We start from the raw sequence: 26,341 nt of genomic DNA, 5'->3' as shown, positions 1-26,341 counted from the left end.
GGATACAAGTATCAACTACATAACTGTATATTTGTAAATATGTATCCATCAAAGGGTTTCTATCTAGAATACATAAAGAGCATTTACAACTCAATAGGAGAAAACATAAAAATATGGACAAAAGAATTGAATATTTTTCAAAAAAAAAATATCTGCAAATGACAAATAAGCAAATCAGAAGATGTCCAACATTATTAGGAAATTACAAACCCACTCCGCCGATTGAAAGTTAAAGACTAACCACACCAAGTGTTGGCAAGGAACGAAAGTAACTCTTAACTGTCATCATCTGCTGGCTGCAACCACTTTGAAAATCATCTTGGCAGTTTTTAAAGAATTTAAATATACACCTATCATACAACCCAACTAATTAGATATTTCCCCAAGAGAAATATGAAGAATTTTGAGCGAAGGAGGACCCCGACCAGCTGTGAATCTGAGAGAAAATCAGCAACCAGTAAGCAGAGTGATTGGAGGGTGATGAGCCTTGACTCAGGGTGGCTAAGAAAAGGGCATTTGCATGATCCAAGTAAGACACTATGAAAACCTAAACTGTGACACTGGAAAGGAAGTAAAGAGAAAAAGAAAAGTTATTTAAGAGATAAAATGTATTGGACTTATCACATTGACCAAATACATTATGGAAGGAAAAATCTAGGACATCTCCCAGATTCTAATCTTCAATCCAGAGATAAGTGCCAACATAGAGAATATGGTTTTAAAGTTTCGTAAGTGATACCATGATCTGTCCTAAGGACGGTGTTCTCTGCAACTGACATATATTAAATATCAGAATGTATAATATGGATTAATACATGCAACATAATTAATATAATACATTAATATATTAATTCTCAGACATCTGATTATTTAGGTTCTTTTACTATCCTTACTTTTCAGATCAGTCACTAAGGCTGAAATGAATAATGTTAAGGAAAGATAGTAAGGCTCTGTTTGTACATGTTGAATTTGAGGTATCAGTGGGACATCTAGGTTGAAAGAGACAGTAGTTATGGATCTGGAAGACAGTTCTGATCCTTAGTTCAAAATTAAAGTGAAGTCAACATATGCTATTTGAATTAGTAGGTGAACTTGAGATTTCCTAAATAAACCATAGAGGAGGAAGATAGAAAGTAAGAATCGAGGATGTACAGAAGAGATGAAGAATTCTAGTTCTTACCTAAGTGACTCAGATGTAGCAGCTGAGGAGGAGAGGCAAGCAAAGGAAGCTGGATCACGGAAACCAAGCAAATGGGAAGTTTCAAGAAATAAGAAATGGTGAACAAGGTCAAATTCTACAGTAAGTGCCTATGGCAATTAGCAGTAAGGAATCACTGCGGTGCAATGGAAAAAGACTCTGTCCAAGGGTGGAGGGACTAGGTCCCTGCTCATGGAATTGACAGTAAAGACAATAATTCACATCAGAAATAAAATCCCATGGGACTCTTTCAGATAATTTGGGTTAGAAGAAGGAATCCTTTATTCATAAAAGAATGAGAGAGATGAGACACCATCGCACTTCCTTTGGTTGTGATTCAGAGTGCCAGGCAGTGGCTACTTTGTGTTTTTATAAAGCTCTAAGCTTCCTTCTGAAGCCCTTGCTCCACAAAACACTACTCTAAGAACCAGCAGCACCAGCATCTCCTGGCAGCTTATTAGAAATGTGGACTGTCAGGCCCCACTTTCAACTTTAAAAAAAAAAAAAAAAAAAAAGGAGACTTTGAACCTAAACCAGTCAAAACCAAATTAGAACTGTGTTCTTAACCACAGAGTTGAACAGGGAAGTTCAAATACAAAGTGCCTGTGATGTACTGTTTTTACTGTTCAATAATTTACCCACATTTGGCTCTGTCCTTTCTAGAAGCTGATACGAACCAGAATATAAGAACAACTCTACAGAGTCCATATTTAATTCTCTGCCTATCAGAAGGCTATTCGTGGGTAGAGAAGAGACTTCACTACTTTTTAGAGGACATGCACATCCTTGTAAACATGTGAGGTATGTAAAACCTCTGCTAACTGAAATGTACACCATGGGTGTAAGTCTCCTTTCTTTAGCCATATCTATATAAGGTATATCCAAAGAACTCTGAATACTGGAGCAAAATCTTGAACGAACTGTAAACAGAGAACTGACGATGTATTATTCTGAACTAGAATATGGTGGGGGTGGGGTGGGATAATTGGTGAAGAAGAATAGACAGTCAGAACAGACAGTCAGGAACTAATCCCTTTCATCTGTGGCTATTTCATCCATTGGTTTCTATATTCAGAGCATCTACCCCCCCGCCCCCCACAGGCTTCTTGGAGACCTTCAAAAAAAAAAAAAGGAAATGTTCGATATACAGAAAAAAGATGTCTCTAAAAGAAAAAAATAACAAGACCCGAAAGTAGTGTTTAATAATGGCTATAAAACGAAGTGTTATTATCAGTCTTTAGACTGTCACTAGGTGTATTCAAGAATACCACAAAGTGAGCAAATCTAATCCAGGGATTATTTTTCACATATAGTGAATTTTTTATTTATATTATACCTTAGGAAGAATTTGCAGGAATTCTTGAATACACTTAGTGACAGTCTAAAAATGAATTACTTGAAGACAAATAATTTCCCAAAGCAAAATTTCAAATAATTTTTACCCCCAAAATGTGTATGTATGGAAATAGAGAAAGAGATAGAAAGTGAATAGATCTATATGGAGAGATATAGCTGTAGATACATATCTTCTGCAAAAATATTAGAAATCCTTGCCCTTCGTATAACTGCTAAAGTAGATGGAGATGCCTGACTTCAGAGCTCCTAGTTTCCCCTCCATTTATAGTTCAGGCCCCAAGCTAGGCAAGGCTAGAACAGGAAAGATGAAAAAGCCTGAAGGCTACCCTCTCAACACACCCACCCCCAACCAGGAGTATGTAAAATCCCTTCTAATGCAGTTCCCACACTGCTAGGAAGTGTCCAAATGGGTCCTGAGCCACTTCAAGGTAAAGATGTGATGTGTATTTCCTTGGTTTAGCATGCAAAGGCTGAGTTATTAATGCCTGGTACCATACCAGGAACAAAGTGCTAGAATCATCAAACAATTGCCCAGGAAGCCATTTGGATTGAAGTTTGTCTCTCCTTCAAGAACGGAAGAGCTGAAACTTGCCAGCTTTGATTTACACGCCTTTCAGCTACTATTTCCAGCCAATTCAGTTCATACAACTCCAGCTTTCATTTAGGGCTGAGCTCATTGACTAAAAAAATAAAGAACAGAAAAAAAAATAGAAAAGAAATCAAGGAAAGGCTTAATTGATTATGCAGAGTGTTGCTTTGGGAAAGAGGAAAATCTTGTTAGAAGCCTGGCAAATTCACTTCATTAGGGACCTAGTGACATCTTCTAAAACCAGAACATTCCATCAGGTTAGTTTAAAACATCAAGTAACCTTGTAGTTTTGTAGGATACTTCATTTGATTCCTTATGTCTGCCTCATTCTTTGCATCTTCCTCGTATTTTAACAATGGTGAAAAGTTTGCTACAAAGAATATGCCACAAGAGATGTATCAGTGGAAATTACAAACATTAAAATCATGTATTGTGATGCTGCTCACTCGCCTTGGCCTCTAAAATCCCATTTTTCTTTTTTCTGCTTACATGGTTATTTTCACCTCATTTCCACATCCTTACCCCTCATACACATAGTTCCTTCCACTCATTCTTCTTTCATCTAGTGAGTCGCTGTACGTACTTTTGGTAAATGAATGTGGACATGAGGATCAGGTCTCATGATGGTGCCTGAGAATCAATTGCTTCTTATCTCTTCAGAGATCCTGTGAAGTTCTTCTGCCTGGTTTCCACGTCCAAGAAGATGTTGCTTTTTTCCCCCTTCCTTTCTTTGGGAGCATCAAATGCCCCACTGATTGAATTTCCTTCTTTCTAGAAATAATTAGCCCGAGGGCTAAAACTACCATTGACATTTATAAAAAGAGTAACAAAAAAGATCAAAATGGTTCCTCCATGTCAAATAAATCTTAGTTGTGTGAGAAAGTGGTTAATAATAGTGATCCTATAGCCAGAGAGCATCTTGGTTTCAGGAAGCTTTGACATATTCTGAAAACATACATCTGAGTAAGACATTATGAGGTAGATACACAGTCACATAACTACCCAGTCTACCAGAGAACACTCATATTGAAAGGGAAGAAAACCTAAAATCAGTAATTTAATCTTCCATCCAAAAAGCTTGAAAAATTCAAATCCAAATTAAATACAGGCAGGAAATAAGGTCAGAATAGAAACTGACAAATAGAAAAGAGGAAAGATAACAGAGAAAGTCAAGGAGATGCCCACAAGAAGTTCACAGAAGATTCCTCGTTTAATTCTGTTATGTAAAATTTTATACTAATACTTGGAATTAAAATATCAAAAGGATCCTAGATAATGTGCAGGCTACTTCAAACTGGGACAAATATCAAATTACATTGATGATGAATTCAAGATTAATCATATTCTGAGTGGGCCACGACTTTGAAACAAATGAGTTGAAATTTAACAGTGATAACTGGGAAGCCCTGCCTTTGAATGTGTTTAAATCCACATCTTAATTACAGCTCTAAAGTATTCTGAATTCTAGAAATGCAAACCCTGTGACTGCATTCCTTTACCCAGAGGCAGTGGTAAGGGATTTGGGGTGGGGGGAGGGTGGTTTGAGGAATGCTGGAGCGAAGACATTCAATAAAATGACAGATGACTGAAAAAAAAAAAAAACTTAATAGACAATAACTTGCTTCACAATGGTTTCCAGGATAGAGTGAAGGGTAATTGGACTGAAAGCTTAACATATACAAATGGTAAATATGTGTGGAAAAACCAAACTAATGTGAAAATCAGTACATTCTATTTTTAAGAAGTTCAAAAAGTTATAAAGTTCTTGCTTATACAAGCTGGAATCTATCCACTGTAAATTTCATTTAATTTTTTCTTGGGGATAAATGAGGTGAATTCCTGGCAACTCATACATAGACAATAAGATACAAATTAACTCTGATTATAATATGTCTAACCTGACAAGGATAGCAGGGAACAACCCTCAAGTAGATTTGAGATTATTATCTTGCAGCCGCAAAGCTTAACGAGATTTAAATTACTTGCTAACCTACATCATATTATTTCTTTTAAACCATATAATAACATCTTGTTTTATTTGCAAATAAGTCCAGCAATTTTATATGTCCAAAAATTGTGTTGTATACATCTTTCAATTTCCATACTTAGTAAGTACCTAAGTAATCAGCAAATATCTACTGAATGAACAAAATTTAAAAGACTGACCAGCCAAACCCAATGAAACAATATCATGTGCTTGATACCACAGAATATTGATTATTATCTTTTGAATTTTATATTTTATTCTGCAGGTTTGGCTCTTTGGTTTTCAGGCCTGTAGTGAATTAGAAGGAAGCAAATAAATGCTATCACCAAGTATATCAGTAGCATCATAAAGATAAAGGAAAATATGGGCAAATTATTTTTAAAACCTGATGTGCATATGAATAATTTAGGATATCATCAAATAGCCCCTAACAACTCAGTTGTCCCTGATTAGAGCACCAGATGTCACAGTATTGATACCTGCAAGACAGCTAAGGTCATCAGTGTACTCTGATGCTTCTCAATGCGATCAGAAACCTAGAAAGAAGTATGCTAGTCACTGTACAAGGCTATAGCTACAAAGTTAACTAGTTGAAAGAATTAGTGCATAAAAGCATAAACTCTCAGCTCTTCCAAAAACTTCAAACTCCACTTTTTGTGGCTACTTGCTTCCTCTGGGACGCTGACAGTCTGAGTTTCATTACACTTCCAGAAAACCTCCAGAGCAACTTAAGTGACTAGCTTCCAGTGATTCTTGCTTTCACCTCAATTATCATAATACCTCAGAGTGGTAGAATAAGGACATTATATCCAATTTATGGATATCTAAAATCCAAATTAACACAAAAGAAAGTAAATCAGGAGAAACTGAGACAAGCCCCTCAAAGGTAAAGTTTTTATGTTTCACTTAATCTTCCACTTCGACTGAACAAATTGATGGTGTGTGTATGTACTGAACACCAGGCATCAGACTGGGTAAGGCAAACATAGGGATAAGGCAGTTCTCTTGGGCAAAGATACATAAACAAATTGGGAGGAGCAGTTTCAGGATGGATTAAAAATGGAGAGGTTGTTATGTTTAGATACTATACTATATACATGGTATTAATTTTTTTTCCTTTAAAGTACTTTTCATTTTAAAGCACTAATTAGACTAAATAACCAATAAATACTTTTCAACCCCCAAATGGTATGATTCCATCTCGTTCAGTTCCACAAAATCACTGTGGGATAAACCTTGGCAGGCACTGTTAATTTTCAGTTAATAGACTATGAAATTGAAGATTGAAAAGATTGCATGACTTATGCAAAACCACACAGCTAGTTAATAGTGAAGCCAGATAAGACGTTAAACTTGATTTGAATCCTAATTAATTATTTGATTTATTATACATTTCATTCATGTTTTATGGCAGAAATCATCAGCTATCCCATTTCATAGCTTGAGATCTCATTCTAGTGGTATGTTTACAAAGGAGCATATTAAATAAACAAAGCTTGTTTCCCAAGTGGTATAATATTCTCTGTTCTGCTAGAAAAGTTTTTCTGTCTTCTCTCAACATTCCACACACACAATTTGTGAACAAATTCACTGTTAACCTCTGCTTATCGTGCTTCTTTTGAGTAACTGCTGTTTCTAGAGGACTTGTAAAAAGAAATTGATGAATTACCAAATGGAAAGCTTGTCAGGCGTTTTGGGGTTGACATGGACTTCCTTTCTGCTCAGGGTAATTTAGGATGTGATCTACGTACAAACAAAATGTATATTTTTCCGGAGAATTGTATAAAGAGGAGTGACCTTAAATTGATCTTTCAGCTCCTAATCCATCACCTAGACTTTATTGTGTCCTTAAGTACAAGACTCTGTGGACATAAAATTCATATATAATCATGACCCTATCCATAAAGTAGTTAAACTAAAACTTGAAGGTTTTCTTTAAAATGTAAATGTAACTCCTTTGTTCAGTGACACTGTGTCCCATAGAATTAAAAGCCTTATATCGCATGTGCTTCTCAAAATGTTAACAATATGATCCAGGAAGCCAGGAAGACCTATTTACTTGATGACTTCCTTTCTTTAGTATATTTTCTCCACATTATAAAAGGTGCATAGGATAATTATTATCAACTGTGGACTCCCCTCCAGAAGACTAACCAGAAAAATTTATTAACTAAACAAAGCTAATTTTACTAAACCTGCTAGTGTAAGGAAGATATAACCTGGACCAAGTCTCAGTGTCTCAGAGTAGGTTCAGGAAGATATTTATAGGTTTCGGCAGGGGTTGGGGGGTCTGGTCTCAAGTAGTTGAAGTCAAATCTTTCAAGGCAAGGAGGTGACTAGGATTGAGTAAAGTTCATACTATAGAGCTTTAGTGAGGCAAAGGTCACAGAGTGAGTCTTGATAAGTGAACTGCTGTTTAGTAAGCAAACGGTTTATCCAGGTAAGCAAGCTATTGCTATAAAGGGAGAACAGTTTGCCTAGAGGAGTAAACGAGTGTATTTGGATATATTGGCTCTCAGGAATTTTACAAAGCAACAAAGTTATGAGTTCATTTTATAGCCCTATCTTCCTGGCCAAATATTTCCTAGAAAAATGGGAGTAACTCATAAGTTCTCTCTGGCTTCATTCTTAGTTTTGCTCCTCACTTTCTAGTTCACTTATATGCTGAGTCTGATTTGTGATGCTTGTTTATACTTTAGAGGGTATCTGACCACATTCTAGGGGCCTCCAATAAAAATCACACCCACATTATCAAGTGTATTTAGTTAATGTTTTCAAAAGCCAAATGTGGTTTTCATTTTATTTAATATAGTGTTGTGACCTAAAAATCAGGAATAAATATTTGCATAGAGACATAAAGAAGCATTTATTTGACGAAAACAAATTTTCATTTGGAATTTGGAAAATTTAGATCCATCACTTCTCAAGAAAACTAAAAATCATTAATACTATATTATTACGGATATCACTTTCAGTAACAGCACAAAAACAGCAGAGTCAGCCCTTCTGCTTGATGGTGGATTTAATTTAAAAGGAAAAAGAATCTAAATCTGTACCTTTTTTTGCTTTCCTTCCCACTGAATCGATCTGAAATTACTGTTTATCTTGCATTTAAATGCAGGTGCTATACAGTAGCTTTGTACATACATATTCTTATTAATAGTCCCAATGACCTTGCAAAACAGGTAGTATTATTGCCATTTTATAGGAAGAAAATATTGAATAAATCAAACAGGTTAAGCATCTTGCCCAATTTGGAGTTCCCTTCATGGCTCAGTGGAAACAAATCTGACTAGTATCCATGAGAATGCAGGTTCAGTCCCTGGCCTCACTCAGTGGGTTAAGGATCCAGCGTTGCAGTGAGCTGTGGTGTAGGCTGAAGAGGCAGCTTGGATCTGGTGTGGCTGTGGCTGTGGAGTAGGCCAGTGGCTACAGCTCTAATTCAACCCCTAGCCTGGGAAGCTCCATATGCTTCGATTGCAGCCCTAAAAAGACAAAAAAAAAAAAAAAAGGAATCTTGCCCAATTCATATAGGTTTTGGCAGAAACAGGATTTGAACATTGTATATCAGATTTACCTGATATCTTAGGACTGCTAAGAGGAGGTTAGCATGACTGTCATTGTGAAATCGGAATGTCAGTAATGAAATGGGATCTTCCAGCTTTCTAGAACTCAGATTTCCTAATGACTTTTGTACTGGAGGATCTGTTTTTTGGTTTTGTTTTGTTTTCAGAAAGAGCAGCCCTTTGAGTCATTGGCTTTGGGGGTATGACAAGCAGAATTCTAAAAGCCCCTGACAGACACATACCTTCTGAGTATTCACACAAAGTGTTTCCATAAAGGATTTCACAGATGCAATTAGGGCTCAAATCAATGGACCTTAACATATGGAGATTATCTGCGTGGGGCTGACGTGGGGCCACTAAATTAGGGTCATGTGGTCGGAGACAGGGGAAGTGTGAGAGGGATTTGGCACAAGGGACAGTCTCCTGCTGGCTTTGAGATGGGGGGGTTACATGGCAAGAAGGGCGGATGGCCTCTAGGAAGCCAGTGGCCCCCCGCTGAGCGCCAGCAAGGAAACAGGGACTTCAGTCCTACAGCTACAAGGAACTGGAGACGACTAATAACCTGAATGAGCTTGGAAGCAAATTCTTCCTCAGATCCTCCAGAAAGAGACACAGCCCAGTCGACCCCCGAGTGCAGTCTCAACACCCTGAGCAGAGAAACCAACCATGCCCTACTTCTAACCTACAGAACTATGAGCTAGTAAACGGGTGGTGTTTTAAGTTTACAGTAGTTTGTCACATGGCAGCAGAAAACAAAGACAAGGGGCTAAACACTTACTTTTTTTTTTTTTTAGGGCCCCACCAGCAGCATATGGAAATTCCCAAGCTAGGGGTCGAATTGGAGCTGCAGCTGCAAGCCTACACCACAGCTCTCAGCAACACCAGATCCTTAACCCACTGAGCAGGACCAGGGGTCAAACCCACATCCTCATGGATCCTAGTTGGGTTCTTTACTGCTGAGCCACAATGAGAATTCCTAAACACTTTCATAAGGCAAGAGGATTAATAATGGATACTTTGGGTTTGCTTCAAAATGAGCCTGCCTTATCTAGAAATAGTCTAATCCATTTTCTACAAACAAATAAATTGTAGGTCTTCAAATTCCTCTGGTCATCTAATCACGTGGACTTATGGACAATGATAATAACAGTAATAATAATAAAAAGAAGGAAATAATGCTTTAGAGTTCAGTGTCCGTCCCTATTCATGATATCATTTGAGCCTTGTTATAAGCCAGGGGAGTAGACAAGCAGTATTTATTAGTATCTCTTCTTACAGCACAGGAACTGAATATGTGGAAAAGGGAAGTTATTGACTGACAGTCAACCACAAGAATTTGGGGGTGCAATGGGGTGGCTAATAGATGGCAATCAAAGTCTTCTGATTTTTCTCAAAACCCTTTTTGTTCTCAGGGCTGCCTTAAAATAATTTGTCAAAACAAAGGAGTTGAGCCCCTCTCTCCATCCTCTTCCTATTTCAAGAAATAAAAGAATAACTAAATCCTTTTATATTTGGAATAATAATTTTCTCCCACATCACATGTCCCTATTCTTCACACATTATTTTGTAAACATTTATTTTTATGTTTTAAAATAATTTAAAAAACACAAGTGGATTTTGTAAAAGTTTGATCTAAGCTGCAAAATAGCATGTATGATAATGGAAAATTATTAACACCCAACATGAACTCATTAAATACATCTATGAAATGGAATTCTATATAGCCATTAATATTATCCATAAGAAAATGTGTGATATATAATTATTTATGTGAGAAAATGTTGATTTCATTTATACACTACAATCCCCATTTAATAAAAAAGTATGTAAACATGCACGCACACACACACATATAATCATATACCAAAATTTTAAAGGTCATCTGTGGAATGTAAGACATTTTAATTTACTTTTTAATGTTTTCTAAATTTTCTGGATTTTTATAAGCACTGTATTTTATGGTGTATTTCACCATCCATAAAATACACTAAAGTCATTTTCAGTTTACCAAATGATTTGGCATCAACTCTCAGTCTAGTTGTATAAAAGCAACTTGATTACTATTAAATATCCAAGAGTCTATACGAAGGTTGAGAATTAAAGATGGAGTTCAGGGGCTCATCTTCAGCAGATCACTCCTGTTCCCATTAATGTAGCTGAGCGCACACCTGTAGATGACATGCTCAGCATCTCTAGGTCCAAGACCAGTGCCTGCAGATCCCTGACTACTCTGACCGCCAGTTTTGGACTGAGTTGCAAGTGCCAATTAACACTCCCAATAGCATCCTAAACCTGCCTAGGCACGCTGAGCAAATAAACAGGCCCTGACTCTTTCTTCAAGGCTCCAACTGAAGTAAATTGAAGGGAAGTTTCTTCTTTTACTTTCTCCTTCATGGGCTGTGAAAATGTCAGTCTTTTTAAATGGAGCGTCCCATCAGAGTTGTTGAAACCTGTAAAGTTCCAGCCAAAGGCAGTGGATAAAAATGACTGCGAGTTCTTTCGACACACTTGAAAAGTCGGTGGAACTTGGCCATGGTTTCAACTGCCCACTCTTACTGGGACTGTGTCCTTTGGCATTCTCCTCTAGTGACCTAAAGTCATTCACTCCTCATGTCCCTTTGTGTCTGAGGAATAAAACTAGGATTCTAATAAAGCATGAGCACCCTTAGGTCTTTGGCTCAGAACCAAAGAAAATGCACATGAATTTTATAGTTTTCTATTGCCACCACTGGAAAATACTCCATTTAGGGTCAAGTCAGTAAGTTTTAGCACTTTGGTGGGATCATCTTCAAAAGGGGGAAAATAAGTAATAAAAATGTGAAATAAAACAATACTTTAATAATTAAAAAGAAAAAATCTGAATCCTTAGTCCAGCAAAATTAATTTTTAGTTAGCTTTAATACTTTGCTCACTTTCATACTTATTTTTTCGTAGTCATCTATCTCATGATACTCACAATTCTAGTCATTATTCTCAAAATATAACAAGCCCATAAGAGTTTTTTGTTTTTTTTTTTTTTTGTTTGTTTGTTTTTTTGTTTTTTTTTTTTTTTGTCTTTTTAGCTATTTCTTGGGCTACTCCCGCGGCATATGGAGGTTCCCAGGCTAGGGGTCGAATCTGAGCTGTAGCCACCGGTCTACACCAGAGCCACAGCAACGTGGGATCTGAGCCATGTCTGCAACCTACACCACAGCTCACGGCAATGCCAGATCATTAACCCACTGAGCAAGGGCAGGGACCGAACCCGCAACCTCATGGTTCCTAGTCGGATTCGTTAACCACTGCGCCATGACGGGAACTCCCATAAGAGCTTTTTTGATGCTTCTTTGTTATGTCTTAACTTCTGTTTTTAATGTTGGCATAATCCCAACCAAGTAGACGTGCCACACTCTGATATGCCAAATTTTTTCCCTTTTCACTAATTCCCAAAAATGAGGATTCTTACCTAAATGTTAGGCAAAAATATGCAAGTGGCAAGACCACATCCTGCAGCCCACCAGCCTCAGACTAGCTCTTCCAGGCGTAACCCCCAGGGCAGTCTCCTTTGCTAGAGCTATGGCTGATTCAATAAACGCGTTAGCATAAACCGGGTCTTGTGATGGAGCTAAACAAGGCAGTTTGTTTAGGCTTAAAACTGCTTCACAGCAAAGTCAACAGATAAGAGAGAAAAAGAAGAATCTCTAAATAGATGGCGAGGAACCAGGTCCTACTTTCTGACTCATGGAATAGAAATAAGTAATTGAAACTGTTGTGTGCTGATACTGGGCAGGCATGCTTTCACCTCCCAAGCAGTATAACTACTTGCTGGGGAAAACGCAGAATGCAAGCACTCCTAAATACTTTTACAAGCCATTCATCCAACAATTGATAAAGTTTGTGGGTGAACATGCTTCAAATGCCAGTAATTAAGACAGGAATTAGTCCTTCATGGTGCTAAGGGAAGATAGAAATGTGTATCTTGGAAAGTGGAGCCCTGCGAGATTCTACAAGGTGCAGCACCATGAAGATGGCAACTGATGTCCTGACCTTACGTTTTCAACCGAATGATTATGGAAACAGATCACGTTAAGAAAGGTAGAGCAGTGAATCTTAAATGCCATTTTTACTAGATATAGTAATGGTATTGTGGCTATAAGTTTTTAAAAAACTTTTATTTGGCATTTTCAGATGAAATAATGAAATGTCTAGGATGTGCTTTAAAATACTTCGGGAAAGGCTCTGGCGTACCACCCAAGGAAAAAGAGTTGACAGAGCATTGTAAGTATACCTCAAATCTTCTTACGCATGTATTCACAGTTTTGTTGCTTCTTGTTTCCTTTTATTTCCTAGAAAGAAGTAATGCTCCAATTTAGACCAATTTGAAGTATGTAAGGGCTTCCACATTTTAGGATTTCGATTTAGCGCAAACTGACTTTTTTCTTATTGTTGTTACCTTTTTTTTTTTAAGGCCGCCTGGGGCATTTGGAAGTTCCCAGGCTACGGGTCAAATCAGGCAGCCTATGCCACAGCCACAGCAATGCTGGATCCTTAACCTACTGAGTAAGACCAGGGATTGAACCTGCATCCTCAGGGATATTAGTTAGGTTCGTTTCCCCCGAGCCACAATGGGAACTCCTGTTACTTTTTTTTTATAGCTTAGCCAAAGGAGTTCTTCCTCCTAGCCATGGCTTTCAGTGTTGAACATGGCTACTTAAGTCCTAACGTGGGCTGCTAGTGGCCCATAAAGTGTCCTGGTACAAAATTTAACAATTCTTCTCTCCCTTCAGCTGAATACAAGCCCCTCAGCAGGGTATACTGGGTGTAGATTTTACCACTCACCCCCCCTGTGACTGCCACCCCTCTGCAGGGAAAAATTTTGCATTATGTTGCATGATGTGCAACAGCCCCAGTCATGAACACTGATGTTCCTTTTTTTTTTTTTTTTAATTTAGATTCGGCTGCTTTGCTTGGCAGTCAAGTATCTAGTCAGAAGCCAAATTAGGATCACTTGCTCCCCACCAGGACATCTCTTGCCCCACCAAGAGAGTTTGGCCTGTTAGTAAGTTTCTCTGCCATCTGCCCCAAGCTACCAGAAAACAGGCCAAGCTGTTCCTGAAAAGCCCATTATCTACTACTGTGTTTTTAACTTCTCCTCTTAGTGCTTCTAGTTACATGCCTTTGTAGTATTGCATATTTGTACATCTTGGGGAAGGTGAGGAGGCAAATAAAAATGTATTCCATTTCCATTAGCCAGATTATCTGGATTGCTAATGAAAGTAATAGTAGTGGTTTTGGTCGAGTAGGTGTAGGATTAGTTGTGAATGTCACATACCTTAGCTACTGTTTCCTCTATTCTAAGGAAATTCATGATTTTAAATTGGAACTCAGGCTTTCAGAGATGTTGGGTGACAAAAAACAGGAATAAATTAACTTGCCTTGGGTCATACATCTAGTGATTCATGTTGGTGATGGAGTCAGTCTTATATCCCAAGAATCTATATTATCCCATATATATATCCTTGTAATGCCAACAATACCTATCCTGTCTAGCACAATAGCCACGAGTCACATGTGGCTACTGAGCATGTGAAATGCAGGTAATCTGAATTGAGATGTGTAATAAATGTGTAATACATGCCAGATCATTCCATCGATAATTCATTTATTCAAGAGTTGGGCACTATGCCAGTCATTAAAAATAGACAAGCTCAGTCCTGGCCCTCATGGAGCTTAAAGTCTAGTAGACATTGTTCAAAATTGTCTTCCTTTATTGGTTGGACTTTTGCATAAATACCCTGACTATACTTCTGATATTCTCACAACAGACACCACCTAGTCCTGGTGCAATGTCAAGGACAGGGGTATGTGCCAGTGGTATATCTCACCTGCCACCTGGCAGGGGTGCCTTTCTCATTACTTGAGAGCCTCACTGTTCAATAAAATAACCACCCATCCCAGGCAACTGCTTGAAATGTGACTGGTCTGATTGTGATGGGCTGCAAGTATAAAATACACGCTGAATTTCAAAGACAAGATAAAAAATGAATATCATGTATCTCATTCAATTTTATATTGATTACATCATGAAATGATAATATTTTGTATATAATGGATTAAATAAAATGTATTATTAAAATTAATTTCTTAACTTACTGTTTTTACTTTTTAATGTGGTTACAAGAAAAATTAAGATTGCATTTTGGTTCCCATACTATTTATATTGGCCAGCACTTCTCTGTACTGATTTTTTTTCCCACTCTAGCAGTGCAAGGAGCCACACTGGATGCAGCTTTGCCCTCCAGAAAGCTGTGGAACAGCTGATGGAGGAACTTGAAACTGACTAGGGCGCTAATAAGCTGCCTGAGCTTCTCTGTCTTTTCTTTTCTCTTTGAGGATCACTTGTACCTAAAGTGATGAGCAGACATGATTCAAATGTCTAGGCCGCATGATGCAATGGAGAGGCAGTAGCTGCTAATCAGAAAACCTTGTTTCTACTGGTCTCAGAGTTCTCATTTACTTACTGAAAAATCAAAGCACGAAGTCTTGCAGAATCTCCATATCTTCAGATATACATATAAAAATAATCCGTTCTATTTCAGATAGAATTGTAGTAAGGGAGATAAATATATATGAAGTCACCTGATACACTATAAGCCATATTACCATTATCATCTTTTATAATGATGATCATAAAAAATACGTCCATTCGCAATCAAGAAAACTTTTGAGATGTAGAAGATTAAAATACCGTAATTCTGGGAAAATTCCAAAAGGAGCAAAAATTCAAATAGAGATATTACAACGCTAGTGTTTAAATAGCAAAGTTGACGAAGGAAGGTGTGAGTTAAAGGAGGCATGTGGAAGAGTAGGGACAGTTGGTTTGGGAGCTCACACCTCTATCAAACTGCCTGATGCCAGGCGATCACTTTGGCATCACTTGTCTTTTCAACGAACGCCCTCTTATACACACCACCCATTTAAAACAACAACTATTAGCCATCTCACCCCATTTATATTGTGGCCATCTGTGTGAGTATTTCTGCAGTGGTGAAAGGTAGGCACCAGGTCTCTAATTTCACACGGCCTAAGTGAAGCGTGTTGAAACAGAGGACGCTTTGTACAGTTTCTGGCTTAGCCATCCCAGGCACCGCACCACTTAGCCCATAATTGCACACTAGTGAGATACAGAGACACGATTATTTTTCCAGGTATCTGAGCTGGTCCTAACATTCCTGGTCTCCATCAGACCTTGAAAATCAAGGCAGATCCAGTGGCCTCAGAAGTACTGGTTTGGTTGTGCTTATTAGAGTATGGGAAGTTTGGTACAGTGTGGATATGAAGCTGTCTCATGCTTACTTGACTGCACAAACAATTCAAAAAGTATCCCAAAATAGAGTTAATTTTAATTCATAAATGTACTTTTTATTGTGTGTGACAAAGAGGTTGACATCATGGGGAAATGTATAGAATTGAAAGAAATGGGAGTTTCCCTCATGGCTTAGCAGAAACGAATCCACCTAGTATCCAAGAGGATGCGGGTTCGATCCCTGGCCTCACTCCGTGGGTCGGGTATCTGGCATTGCCATGAGCTGTAGTGTAGGTCACAGATGTGGCCCAGATCCTGTGTTGCTGTGGCTGTGGTGTAGGCTGGTAGCTGTAGCTCTGATTCGACCCCTTGCCTGGGAACTTCCATATGCTATGGGTGCAGCCCTAAAAAAAAACAATAAATAAAATAAAAAAAGAAAGAGGTGTACTTTGCCCAAAGAAGCCTCCATAAGATATAACTATATAGATAATGTTGAATAATACATATATATTTTAAAAAGCATGTTATAAAATAGCACATGATCATTTTTTCCGAAGACTCTCTGCCACCACTTTCCTCTGGAGCGGCTGGTTGAGTGATCATGGTTCAGTTTGGTTTCAGTGTGATTTTGTGCTATGAAGGGGCATGGAACTTTACCCACGTGCAGGAAGAAAAGCCGCAGAAGATACTGAGACAGTAGGTAATCTCGTCAGAGGTGGACTGGAGGTTTCCCTTAGTGGTGCAGAGAGGAGTGTGAGCAGGCAGCGGATGGCATGCTGTCGGGGATTCATCAAGGAGCCTGTCATGAGTACGTTATTTTAAGTGGCAGGAGAAGAGTTAAGGGAAGCCAAAGGGAGGTGTTGAAACCTCCTGAGGTGAGCCACGAGGCGGTTCCACCATCTTTGGGTCCGAGGTGGAAAGTGGAACACATAATTGTCCGGACCTCAAGGAAGCTTGAACTGAGGGAGAGGACAGCGCAAGAGGATCCAGAAAACAGCCTAGACGCGTTCCTTCCCTCCTCTTTGACCTCTTGATGGCGCCTCCACTGGCCAAAGTCAGTGGCAGAGGAATCTGTTAACGTTTCCTACAAAGGTCAGCCTCCTGGTTTTCGGAGCAGAACAGGAAAGATTGGAGAGGGAAATTGAAGGGGCGAAAAGGACAGATCCCAAAGAGCCAGATAAGTCAGATCAGGAGGATCCGAAGGGATCCATGCTTTCCTCCTGTGGGCTGGGTGGGGAAATGCTGATATTTCCTGCCAGCAGCACCTGATCCTGTGACAAGCTTGCTCTGTATCTATTTCCCATTGTCCACCTGCCAGAAGAAGCAGGCAGCAAAGAACAGTTAGAAACAGCTATGCTATAGACTCTCGACAGGAAATACCTATGAGATCCTGCTGTGAAGCACTGGGAACTATGTCTAGTCACTTACGATGGAGCATGATAATGTGAGAAAAAAGAATGTATATGTGTATGTGTAATTGGGTCACCTTGCTGTACAGTAGAAAATTGACTGAACACTGTAAGCCAGCTATAATGGAAAAAGTAAAAATCATTATTAAAAAAAAATTAAGGAGCAACTTCATGATGCTTAAAGTTCCCATGGGCAACTTGCAGAGTACAGTAAGGATTCTTCGATACAAAAACATTATTGTTTCTCATCTTGAGTTTTCTAAAATCCTGAGATTTGTATTAATCCAAATTTTGATTAAACTTTGAACTAATCCCCAACTCTGTATTCATTAGCTGAGTAAATATGCTTTAGATTTTCTTTTTCCTCACTTAGCCAGATATTGATCTGAACTGTCCAAAACCTTTCTGACTCTCTGAGAAGACACTGGACAAAGGAAAGTATCCTAGGCATTTAATTCGGTAGATTCTTTAACGTTAATGTTTTTCAAAATTTCAAGTCTTTCTGTAGCTTTTAACATAAAAATGTTGGTAATTAAGGAGCTATCAACCTCTTACTCTAATTCATGTTAATGAATACGTGGCCACTGGGTGGCTGGCCCCTGAGACCCGGTGACACCAGTCAAAATTCTGTTCACGTTCTTGGTGGCTCCGCATACCGTATTGAGAACAGATTGTTTTCATAGAAGCCCTGCTTTATTCCTGGCCCTGCTGCCCATAATTATTGTAAATCAGGACTATTTCCTGCCTTCCTGCCCAAAATAGCAGGAAGCGTCCAACTCTTTCAACCCACTTTGCTCATGGGCACCACCTCTCTGCAGGGGTTAGGGTTCACTGCCAGGAATTTCAAAAGAGCTAACTCTGTTTTGGTTTCTTATCCAGAACTTAGCTTGCGAGCAAAGAAACGAAGCAAGATGTGTAACATATCCAGGGATTTAGAGGAATGGCACAGCTTCAGTCCTGGTTAATAACCCCAAGTCGCTGGCGAAATGAGAGCCTTTGCTCTTTTCCAGATTCTTCGTGGAATCATTTCCAGGTGAGACTTGGTGAGCCTGTGACTAATGGAAATAATCGGGGAACTCTAGAGAGTGTCTTACTAAGTACTGAGAGCAAAGAGAATGTTCACTGCCCTCGGGATTCAATAAAAAACTGCACTGAGCTTTCCCACATGCCTCCTCTGTGGGCCCATGCTACTTACCAGGGGGCATTCACAGCCAGAATACTGTTCATTGACAATGTATCCAGCCCTATATCCAACTTTGGTAGCCCCTGAGGTCATGTTATTTGGGCATCCTGGTGCCAAAAATGGACTGCTTCTACCCAGTTCACACCAACTGACTGATATTCGCTGTTATTGCTGTTTTTCTTTTCTTTCTTTTTCTTTCTTCTTTTTTTTTTTTTTTTTTTTGCGGGGGGAGGTTCCGGGCACACTACTAAATGCTTTGCACTCTCTTATCTCATTTAATCCTCATATGATCCCACTAGCCATCACTACTAACCCATTTTACAAACAGGAATGCTGCGTTTTAAAAAGATCAAGTCATAAGGAAAAGAGCTAGAGCCTGAACTAGGAAGTGCCATACCCGTCAGTGCAAAGTGCATCCTGGTCTGTACCTCGGAGAGGCCTCTGAGGGACACAACAGCCTCCTGACAAGACCACCAAGTACAGTGGGTAGTCATCTCCAAGGAGGAGGCAGACGGTGTCAATATTACCAAAAACCATGCTCCCATCCAATGTACAACCTGAGACCTTGGACAGGGAACCTGCCCCGACTCCTCCTTCTTGTTTCTGCCCTTGTGAAAAGGACAGGTGTCAAGAAACACTACCCTTCTATTTTGAACTTCTCTGCCTGAGGATCAGTCCTAAGGAACTAAACCTCTGACCCTTGTACCAGAAATCCTGTCCTGACCCTAGAATCACAGGGGCTGCCAAGTTAACAGTGCTCTTTGCTTAGAAGGCCAGAGAAGCCCCGCATTCTACCATAAGGGCCAAATTCTCCAAGGTCCCCTTCACTGGGGCTATGCTTAAAATCCTTTCACGGAGAGCCCATGCCCTTTGACCTTAAATCTTGTAGTGGAAGCAATGTGGGAACCAAAGGCCTCAGTGAGGGGACTGTCCCCTATGAGGTAGCAATGACACTTCTCTCTTTAAAATGTGAATCCTGTTTCTCTCTTGATAGATTAGATAGATAGATAGATAGATAGATAGATAGATAGATGGATGGATGGATAGATGATAGAGCATTAGCATTACATTAAAATTCACTATTTAAACACTTTTATATCTTTTACCGCATTTGACTCAGAGTTCTGTGACCATCAGAGTGTCCATAGCACCTAAGGCACAGGTGGTTGATCCCAGCAGTGTAATTGAGAAACATAAAAATGCACCAGCTGTTTTAAATACACTCACCAATCTTTCCCTTATTTCTTCATGCATTAATTCTCATTAATATTTATCATGTGTTTTGTAGGTGTCAGCCATGGTTCTAGATACCAGAGACAGAGAGTGAAACATAGCTTGGTACCCGCCCTCAAGGAGCTCACCTTGGGGTGTAGAGGAGACTGGCCAATAAGCCAACGATAGAGAGGATGCAGGAGCATCATGGAATCAGGGAGGAGCAAGGATCTCGCTTTTTCTTGAGAGTCAGGGGTGAGTTAGGGAAGGTGTTTCAGAGACAGTAAAGCCTGGTAGGCGCTGGAAGGGATGAGCAGGCATCAGCGTTAGATGCTCCAATGGCAGAGACAAAGAGGCACCAGGGCCCAGCAGGCCTACTCGCGGCTGGTCTCCTGACTAGTGAGGGAGGACTGTGGGTGTTGGGAGAAGGGCTGCGGAAGGGCATGGAGGCAGCTCTTCTCTGTGTCTCAGATTACCTGCACAGGCTTTCACTTTTTCCTGAGTTCATCAGTTCAACCCCAAGGGAACGTAACTCCAATTCCTGAGCACGACCTTGCCTAGCTGAAGGTTCCATTTCCAAAATCCTATTCGAATATAGTACAAAGTTCGTCTAATCCATTCCCGCTGTGTTGTTAGGGATTAACTCTTTTATTTATTTATTTTTATTTTTATTTTGTTATTTTTTTGGCTTTTAAGGGCCACACCCGTGGCACATGGAGGTTCCCAGGCTAGGGGTCCAATCGGAGCTGTAGCCGCCGGCCTACACCACAGCCACAGCAACGCGAGGTCCGAGCCACATCTGTGACCTACACCACAGCTCACGGCAACGCCAGATCCTTCACCCACTGAGCAAGGCCAGGGATGGAACCTCATGGTTCCTAGTGGGATTCGTTTCCACTGCTCCACGATGGGAACTCCCATGGGATTAACTCTTTTATAATGGAGTTATTCCACATGTACCTTAAGCTGAATTCTCTCTTGTTCACCATTTGTTGTGCAAATAGGCTCTTCAAGAGTATTTGGGATAATTGCAAAGGGGGCAGGCTGATGGTCCAGTGAGAGAAAAAATATAAAAGGTATTGTACTGTATGTGCTAAAAACGTGGCTTCTCCAATCAGCATCCTTATATGGCTCGAGTTTCCTAAACGTATCCTGAAGATTTGCCAAATATGTCAAGCAGAGAAATGAACTAAGGCAGTTGGGGAAATAGAACTGACATAGGACAGTAAAGCACTCCTGCAGTTAAGACTGACATGGGAAAGAAAGCAGGAAGGCGGGAGCCCTAAGCCATGGCGAGGAACCCATGGGTGGTATACAGAACAATGCTGGGGGGAGGGGACCTTCACTGCACATGGCTGCAAATCCACCAGGAGAGAGACAGCAGTGAGGGTGTCACAGTGCTGGAGGTGAACCGGCTCACAGAAAGACTGGACAGGACGTTGAAAAAGAGAGAGGAGGAGTGAGCATACTGCTCAATTCAGATATATAGGTAATAAATAGAAAGGTCCAGAGTTTCTCTTCCATTTTCTTGTTCTTTGAACTCAATATGGTTTTTCAGTTAATAGCATGATTTAAAAATACATCTTAGCATCTGAGGATCACAACCTAACAAAGTAGAGGTAACCTTTACTCTTGATTGTCGAAAATCCAGGATAAGAAGCACAACATTAATATGTACTTCCTAAAAGTTCTAGTAATTAATTATTTTTGTTATGTCTTGGGTTTTTGAATAATTCATCTTAAGGGCATCCTTTTTAGAAATAAATATTATAAAAATTATTTCTGTGTAGAATGATAATTAATGAGGAAAGAAAGTAAAGCCCAAAAGGTCCCTACATTTATTCAGTAGTTTATGATTTAGAAGGAGTATTGCGCAGACTTCCTAAACTTGATCTCAACAATTTTGTGAAGCAAGCGGGGCAGTCTGTATGATCCCCATGCTCCAGAGGTGAAACCTAATCCTCAGAGCAGAAGTTGACATAGCTAGTAAGAAACAAAACAGAGGCAACATCCCATGTGTGCTGCTTCTCACTTACCAAACTGGCTTGAATGTTGTTGATATTGCAACACAGTATCTTACTAGTGGTCAAAGGAAGAGTCTGACTGCTTTTAAAATGAAAATAAATAGTTCTAGCCATCAAGTGAAATTTGGTGAAAAAACATCTTCAGAATCGACTAGATAAAGCAAAGAATGGAAATCAAAAATGAATGCAAAGTTGAATATATCACCAACCAAGGCCAAATATCACAGGAAGTTTTACTGGGCCACCAGCACCCTCTCCCTCAAATCCCTTCTGAGTTATGTTTTCCAGATTAACAATTTCACAAGGTATTCAATATTGACATCGCTGTCATTGAACTGAAATTTTGTTAAGAAGAATGCAATAGTAGACTCCAGCTTATACTTACTTAGTGCTTTTATAATATTAAGCCATTTCTATTTGAATTACCTCATTTTATTTTCTTGGTAGGTGGCTGGAATATAGAACATGTGCTATTTAATGGTAGGACATAGTTGCATAAATATCTCAAAATAACTCAAAAAGTATATCAGTTCTGCTCTGGTCTCCACTCTCTCCATGTAAACTGTATGCAATTTAGTTTTCTTCACAAAACAATAGCTATTACTTATATGGCCTCAAAGAGAAGCACTGATGTTCATGTTTATTCATTGTATAGTATTTATTGTAATCATATCAATAAGGCACTGTTTCTATGGGCCAGCTGCATCAGACATGGAAATAGCTTTGTTTTATAACCCTCTCTCTCTGCTATTTATTTATTTATTTATTTATTTTGCTATTGTTATAATGGAATTTTGTTGTATATGCCTCTGAAACGTACTAAGTGCTTCAGACTTGAGGAGTTTATTTGCAAGACTTATTCTTTCTTTATTTTCCTTGAGCTATGACAGTAGTTTACAAAACAAGTGACACATCAGAATCACCAGCTATGAAGCCCAGGAAGAAGAATGTTTAAGTTTCCCAAGTAATTCTGATGAATTGCCGATTTTAAGCTGACTGTTTTATGGAACACCCATCTATCTTATTGTAGACTTAGGTTGAATGGTTGTATTTTGAGGAGTCCATTTGATTATTAATGTATTATTAGAATGAAAAATCTTACCCCAGACAAAACTGAAGCCTAATCACATGAAAACTTCTCTTAGGATGACTATCAATTTGTATTAAGATTATTTGATATAAACCAAGTCATATCCTAGCATGTAAAAAGTACCTAAGATGACTAAAAATTCTTAAACCCCCTTTGTCTAACTTTCATTCTTTCCACACACAATTACTGAACACTGCTGAGGTTAGTGCTGTGGACATAAAGAACAGATGGAGACCAAGCCTTTAAAAGTCCAGTGGGAAAATTACAGTTTGATCTTGTTGTGAATCCATTCCCCATCACAATTATATCTGAGGGTGTTAAAATTGCACATATGAGTGAAGAACGAACATCACTAAATACTTTTACAGAATTTCTGGCAGTTTAGCCAAGAGCTAATCACAAAGACAATAAAGCAGATAAACTTAAGTGCGTATATAAATGCCCAATAAGGCCAACAAATGGCCTGTTGAGTGCTGCTCTGGCAAGTCTCTATAAAATAAAATAAATTTAACATGTAGCATAACCTTTCCCTGAAGCTTTGATGTTGCACAATAGTGTGCCACCTCATTAAATAGTTTTAAATAAAGTTGTCTACAAGGTAGGGAGGCAGTATTCTGCATACAGGCTGCACAGTATATTCAGGTCCACCCCTTGAGAAGATACACTGAGTGGTACAAAGCATAATGGCTCTTGCATGCAGTCACCAAACACAATCTTAAAAAACACTGCAAATAGCATTAACTGATCCCGGAGTTTGCATTCCTCCCCTTCCCCCTGATCTTCCCTCCTTTTTCTCTCCTCTCTCCCTTTGCTTTGAGCCTTCTGACAGTCAAGTACTTGCACAGTTACTCTGGGTGACAATATGTTATCCCCAGTGGAAATCAGAAGCTTTAATTCAAAAGGTGGCCACTCTTGACCTCTGACCCCAGTGCCTCCCACCCTGCTGCTTCTCTCCGTTTTCTGTCTCCATGGAACTGGACAGTCAAGTGGAAAAATGGGAGCAGGCAAAGTCTATAGCTATTCATAGATTACCCCCTTGTGTATCTCCCCCCCCCCAAAAAAAAAGGAAAGAGAGAAAGATGAATGAAACTCATTCATCAATAAGCAGGAGATGAAGAAGAAAGCCCAACTGGCTGAAAAGCAAGCTAAGAAACAGAGAGGGCAAAAGAAGAGGAGTGCCAGGAGAGAAATGGAGAGAGTAGGAGGCTGGCGTGGAGTACACGTTGTGAGTTCATGAAAATAAAAGCCCAGGGGCTGAAAAGCACCACAGCACATTTCCCAAATCGAATTATCTAGAAGGGGCCAACTGTTTCAAACGCAGATGCCTATTACTGGTGTCACATCTTCTTAAGACAAGAGTGCAGCTAAAGGCCTGGGCCTCTGGGATTGTTCTTTCTTGAAACAACTTGATGGCACCATTTGGGAGCTGGGCAATGTAGCAGCTGGGACACCTGCTCAGAGCGTTGGGAACTAAAAACATAAAATATACACTCATCCAGAGGAAATGCTTTTATAGGTGGGAAAGCAAGTGTAGCAGATGTAGTCTCTGGGCTCCACAGAATCAATCTTTATTTCAATAATCTTGGCCAAGCAACTCAATGTCCCCAAGATGAAACTGCAACCTAAGAAAGTGACTGGCCAGTGGCCTCACGGTCAAGCAACTTGGTAACCACGCAGAGGCCAGAAAACAACGAGTATGTACTCTTAGTCTAAGAATGTTAAGTGTGAATGTTAAATTCAGATCAATCTCAAACTTAAATTATTGGTGAGAATTCAATAATTCTGCAGCATCCACCATATGTCCTCCTCCCTCCCAAGATGTAAACGTTTAATAATCTATTACTCATCTGTCTGAAACCTGGTTTTGTTTTTTTTTCCATCTATCTCTGGGATTAGCACCCAAAGTAAAAATTTCTCATTTTATGTGAATCCAAGGCAACACTATACGCGTCTGTATGTTCAGGCAAGAAGATGTTTCTGCTGAGATCCATTCCTGGTCTACCAGTGGATCATCACCTGCGCCCTGACAGCTTGATAGGAAAGGTATTTGCAAGAAACACATTCCCCCTAGTTACTGACATATTCTGGCAAATTTCAAATAGAAATCTAAAACTACTTTGCCAGAAAATTTGGCATTAGTCCTAAATAACCATTTTGCACCTTTCCTAGTTTTTCCATCTGTAAGTGACACTTTTCTGACCATCTACATTTTCTAGCACTGTCAGGTTTTGAGCTAAGAAGATGCATGACGGAGAAAATAAAGATGAGACAGATAGTAAACCTGGCAAATTCACGTGAGCTCGAATCAAGGGGAAACCTCGTGACTATCAAGTGTACATACTTAACCACACAGCAAGAGCAAGGCCCTTGAGCATCTCACAAAATGAGACTAGACTGTGGAAGACTCTCTCAGAGAAGAAACAATCAGAGGTTCTATTGTCAGTGTTATAAGCAAGACAGACACTAACCTGCAGCAAATACTCTTGTGCCCACCCCTCCCTGCACGGCTCCCTTACCTCTTCCTCCACACCCCCACAGATTCTCATGAAAAGCAGTGAAAGGCAGACTAGAATGCAGAGGCAAAGTGGATTCAGCTCCTTTTGGGCCTCTGCCAGATTCTCATTAGGTCCTGGACATGTGAGCCAATGCTGATTGCCATGGCTGATCTACCCTAAACCTGCCCTTCCTGAAACACGAGCCTTTGTCCTTCCAGTCGCCGTCTCTAAATGGGGATTTGGGTGAGAGCAATACCAAAGGGACCGTCATTATACACCCATTATTATGAAATTGATGGCCTCTAAGTCTTTCTGGCTGAAAGCTTTGACAGGGTGAGATCACATTGGATTGTAGAATCCTTGCTTTCCCTGGTAAATCGGGTTACAAATGAGAACCCGAGTGGGGAGGGAGGGTGAGGAGGAGGATAAAGGAAGAGTGTTTTTCCTCAAATTCACCTCACTTCATCCTGGAGTGAGAGGCCATCCATACTCACGAAAGGCTAATTATATAAATCAGATGCCCTGGCTTAGTTTCCACCCCCCTGGGAGCAGGGAGAGCTAGGAATAAATGAGGTCTTCTGCAGAATGAAAGAAACCCTTTGAAAAAACGCCAAAACCAATGGTTATACAGCTTAACTCACAAATTTCTTTTATAGAAACAGAAAAATCTGGACCAAGGATAACAAAAATAGCTGAGTTTTCATCTTCCAGCAGATTTGGAAATGTACTCTGAATTTATTTACCTCCTTGCTCGTATCTACTTGTCCTTACTTTGCATCACTAAATGTGACAACTCCTGAGATGTTCAGATATCTGAACACCTCAAAAATAAAATCCATCCTGTGTTTTAGGAAGATCATATTTGCGTTACAATGCCCTAATAAGAAGCTGTCATTCAAGTAACAGAGCTAAATAAGGTGGGAAAAATCACAGCATTGAGAAAGAGG

The 26,341-nt window shown here is 39.5% G+C and overlaps 1 protein-coding gene and 1 long non-coding RNA gene across 4 annotated transcripts in view; one reads left to right on the top strand and one right to left on the bottom strand.

The window, feature by feature from the left end:
- Positions 1–26,341, bottom strand: part of PTN (pleiotrophin) — an 89,338-nt gene that overhangs the window by 30,674 nt on the left and 32,323 nt on the right. The window contains exon 2 of one of the 3 annotated variants that reach the window (XM_013985586.2): positions 12,964–13,021. The gene's annotated coding sequence lies outside the window, so the exon portion shown is untranslated. 3 annotated transcript variants of the gene reach the window in all.
- Positions 1–26,341, top strand: part of LOC106506761 — a 67,404-nt gene that overhangs the window by 9,089 nt on the left and 31,974 nt on the right. The window contains exons 3-5 of the long non-coding RNA XR_002340463.1: positions 1,862–1,999; positions 12,864–12,953; positions 18,270–18,423. This is a non-coding gene — a long non-coding RNA (uncharacterized LOC106506761). The remainder of the gene's footprint in view (positions 1–1,861; positions 2,000–12,863; positions 12,954–18,269; positions 18,424–26,341) is intronic.

The sequence above is a fragment of the Sus scrofa genome, chromosome 18 (assembly GCF_000003025.6).
Source record: "Sus scrofa isolate TJ Tabasco breed Duroc chromosome 18, Sscrofa11.1, whole genome shotgun sequence".
NCBI lineage: Eukaryota > Metazoa > Chordata > Mammalia > Artiodactyla > Suidae > Sus > Sus scrofa.
Note: the sequence above shows the minus strand (reverse complement) of the source record. Positions and strands in the feature narration are given on the sequence as shown.